General features: G+C 38.8%; 1 protein-coding gene across 1 annotated transcript in view; it reads left to right on the top strand.

The window, feature by feature from the left end:
• The window catches only part of AFF3 (AF4/FMR2 family member 3), a 299,241-nt gene extending 294,892 nt beyond the window's left edge, over nucleotides 1-4,349 (top strand). Inside the window, exon 21 of the mRNA XM_042460463.1 lies at nucleotides 1,076-4,349. The gene's annotated coding sequence lies outside the window, so the exon portion shown is untranslated. The remainder of the gene's footprint in view (nucleotides 1-1,075) is intronic.

The raw sequence follows: 4,349 nt of genomic DNA, 5'->3' as shown, positions 1-4,349 counted from the left end.
CTCTGCCCCACCACTTCGACATTCTCATCAGCCACTGGTCAGAGGAAGCCATCAATCACCCAGTCCTCCCTCCTGAGTGATTGACAGTTCCCTCTGACCCGTGGCTGATGAGAATATGGAAGAGACAGGTGTGGGGAACAACATGGGCTTGCCATCCGTGGATGCTAAAATTCACGGATGACATATACTGAGGGCCAACTGTACTTAGTTCCATGTGGTTGAAGTGAAAATTCAGTAAAAGGTGTTTTTTAAAGAAAATTTTAAAAGAATATTTTTTTAAAGTTAAAATGTAATTTTTAAAAAACCTGAGACCTTGCCTTTCTCCTCCTACTGAACCTCATCCCACTTATACCATCTCTTCAGTGTTTTAATGGGGCAGACACAAGTGTCACAGCCTGTTTCTGCCCAAAGGCAGATGTTTGAGGAGCAGTAGTGTCACCCCTGCTTAGGATGTCACCTGATGCGGTCTGCATACACACACCCCGGGCACCCTTCTAGTGATGCCACTGTTCATGATTTGCAATGGCACAAATCTGATTTACACCATTGCAGTTTATTTTTATAGTTGCTGTGCAGCAACTAAAAGTTCCTCCAGAAACTACCTTTTAAGCAGTGCAGCCCCCACCTCCTACCCACACAACCATTTCTGTGTTGCCCAAGAATGAGATAAGCGAGGATGTGTCCACTTCTTTTCCTGTAGCTGGATGTGCAGAGACCTCCCAAGATGACATCCTTGCAGTGCATCCAGCTACAGGAAAAGAACTGGATGTGTCTCTGCTCATCCCCCTGTTCTCCAACAACATGGAAATGACCATGGGAGAGTGCATTGCTTTAAAAATAGGTTTGGAGAGGTAGCATCCAGAGCTGTGGTTACAGAGATGTTGCTCTGTCCGGTTGTCCTGATTCATGATCTCAGTCATTGTTTTTCAAACCATTACACTTAAGCTAAACTTGGTCTCTGGTGCTGTTTAAGATTTTTGGTTTGTTTTTCCTTTTTAATTACAGATAACATTTTATGTTTGTTAGAATACAGGATTACCTTTTTATACTATTTCTCTTTCATTTTATCATACAGTTAGTGCACTTGTGCCCTGATTTGTCAGTCCATTACAGGCACTTGGATATTAATTCTCCAAAGAGAATACTGCATGCAAGATCTTTTTACTTGTCAGAGGACTGGCTAGGTATGCAAAAAAAAAAGTCATGGTCACATAAGAAGTCCCATCTCTCTGTAATTGAAGGTGAACACTCAATTGAAGGTGAACACTCACATGGCAGTACTGAGTCCCAATTCCCACGTACACTTAATATCTGGTTTTGTGGCTTTTTATCTTCCTAAATTGTGATTTCCAGGGAGGTAGCTGTGCTAGTCTATTGTAGTGAAAACAACAAAGAGCCTTGTTGCACCGAAAGAATTATCAAGTATTATTGGTCATAAGCTTTTGTGGACCTTAGCACTGAAGAAGCACTGTACCATGCATCTGAGGTTTTTGTCCAGGAGACCTTATACCAAATAAGACCTGTTAGTATTTTGGGTTTCACAATATTCTGTATTTTCCTAGTTTTTAAGAGCTTTGCTTCAATCCAGCTAGATAAATAGAGTGCATTCCTAGAAATTCTGAATTCTTTTAAAAACTTTTTGCACATTAGTATACAACTTTTTTTACCTATTCAATTTTAGGGCACTACACTTATCTTCCACAGGTTGAAGTTCTTGGTGTAAGGACACAAGTATGTACACTCTGTAAACAAACTAATGAGTGTGAGAGAGAACAGGGTTTTAGCAATGTATGCAAGGGCACATCTAATATATGCCTCCATGTGTCTTTTTCTCTATTATTGTAGAAAATCAGATTCAAATCTTTTCCTCCTTCACAAAATGGCCCAAACCCCTGCCCACCTTCTTCTTGTATACCCTTACAGCCATATAGTGACCAGAGGAGAGCAAGGGAAGACTGAGAAACATCTGACACAACAATTAAGGTGTCTTGCTCTGGAGGCCCTAGAAGATGATATATTTGTTGTACTTCTTGCTGTAGTCACAGTGCCAGATGCTTCTCAGTTGTACCCTGCTCTCTACTGACAACTGCTTGGTCATAGAGTGTCAGGATGCATAGAAGAAAGTGAGTCCTTCAACTGGGAATGGAGAGATCTTTCCTAGTTCCACCAGGATGTTACCAACATTTGCTAGTCCCAACTGGGCTAGATGTATTGGACCAAAGAGAACTTGGGGAGTCCACACCATTGACACTTTGTTCACTTTGGGTCTGCTGTGGTTGGGGCTATTGTTTGGACTTAGCCATGTGCTCATATAACTTCTAAACAGGAAAAATGTAGCAAAACTAGAATGTGAAAGGAATTAATGATTTCTTATAGAGACATAATTCTAATAACGACAGTGGGCATCATAATTTGGACTGGTGACAGTGAGATCACACCAGTGTAGAAGGTTATCAGTGAATTTCTATGGAAAGACTATTTCATTTTTAAATGGCTAGCCTTCGAAACTATGCATTAGCACTCAAAGGTACATTTCCACACATGATCCCCAGTTATCAACAAGTTATTAAAAAGCAGGATATTTTTTATGAGGATAACCATTTGAACTTTTCTGCTTGAGGCATCTGTCCACAAGACTGCATTTGACATAAGTCTTAATGTGTGTTTAATACAATGGGCTTTCTTACTGCAATTTTTCACCAAAATAATAACAGAGTTTAGGTATTGATGTGGATTAAATACCTCTCTTTTTCTCTCTTTCATAGGTAGCAGATGTGACACATGCATGTTTACTCAGAAGTAAGTGTCAATATGTTCAGTGGACCTTACTCTCTTAAGTGTACATAGATTTGCTGCCTAAGTGATTCAGACTAGTAAACAATGGCAACTGAGCATTTAGCTGTTTTACAAGTTGTTTTTTTAAAAAAGAAAATTTTATCAAATTACTATTTTAATCTGCAAACATTTCTGAAAGCGTATCCAATTTGAAGAAGGCTAAACGCAGGTTAATCTTAATGTATAGGATTTACCGCTCATCTCAGCAGAAACTATTGCAAAAAAATTGTCTACTGGCAACAATAATATGCAGAATAGTTTCTTTATGGCAATCATTCACATTTTAGTGAGTTACAATGATTCATGCAATCACAAGGAAAGTAAAAGGTGTCATGTATTATGTGATGAAGGAAAATACAAATTCCTTTGTCAATATCCAGTGGCATACTTTGATATCCAATGCCAGCAGAATCAGCAGTGTCCACCTGCCCTTGCTGGAATCCTCTCTGGCACAAAAATGAAAAACTGTTCCAGAGAGTTTCACATCCCTCTAGAGTCATTTTTGGGATGGATGGGTGGCTACAGGAGAATGAAGGAAATCACCCATTCTCAGGGAAGTAGTAATATCCAACCCAAGTACACCTTTGAATTATGGCCCTTTGGTCACTTGGAGAAATGGATGCCACAGATGATTGGTTTTTCATGTTTTTAGATGTTCTTGGCAAAAAGCAAGCAGGTGGGATTGCATCCAATTTAATGTTACTGAAGAAAGTATAAGTGGTGCCATTGTTCTGCTAGCATTAGCACAAATGCTAATTCCACAACTAATACAACAAATCCAGACAAATACCCAACATAATGAAATCATAATGAGTAACAAAAGCATTTATACAATAGCTTGCACTAGCACTTGTGCAGGCAACATCAGCATATAGGTGTGGTGCTTTAAAGTTCAGCAACATCAAAATTTTCTGTGTAGTGATAGATTTGTAATATACCACAATATAGGAAAACCAAAAAAAGTTATTTTTAATAGTTGCTGTTTTCATACCATTACTCTACTTACTTGTTTTTGTGCCTTTGTAAATCAGTTTGAGTGTATATGTCTTATGAAAAGGCAACTAAATTTAATAAGATCAAAACACATGCAAGCATTACTGCCTATGTTCCAGTCTACTACGTGCCAAACAGTTGTATGAACTATTTAGTTCAACTGTTCATCTGACCTAGGAAAGCTTTGCACAAAATATTCTTTTTTACTCCCAAGTAATGATAGACTCATGGAGTTGGAAGGATCCCATGGACCATCTTGTACAACCTCACCATACAGGAGTACACAGCTAAACCACTCCTGAGACATGAACCATCCAAGTTCTTTTTAGACTTTTAACAAAGGAGAGTCTCCACCACCCTTCAAAACAGTCCTTTCCACTGTCAAACAGCAGTCACCATCTGGGAATTCTTCATAATATTTCTTGTAATTTGTTTTAAGTCATGAATCTCTTCAAAGAAGTACAGTGGAGCCTTGTTATACACTGGGGTTTGGTTCCATGATCCCCCATGGATAACAAAAT

This window comes from Sceloporus undulatus, chromosome 3, assembly GCF_019175285.1.
Source record: "Sceloporus undulatus isolate JIND9_A2432 ecotype Alabama chromosome 3, SceUnd_v1.1, whole genome shotgun sequence".
Classification (NCBI taxonomy): domain Eukaryota; kingdom Metazoa; phylum Chordata; class Lepidosauria; order Squamata; family Phrynosomatidae; genus Sceloporus; species Sceloporus undulatus.
The sequence above is the reverse complement of the archived record's forward strand: the minus strand, read 5'-3'. Positions and strand labels throughout refer to the sequence as shown.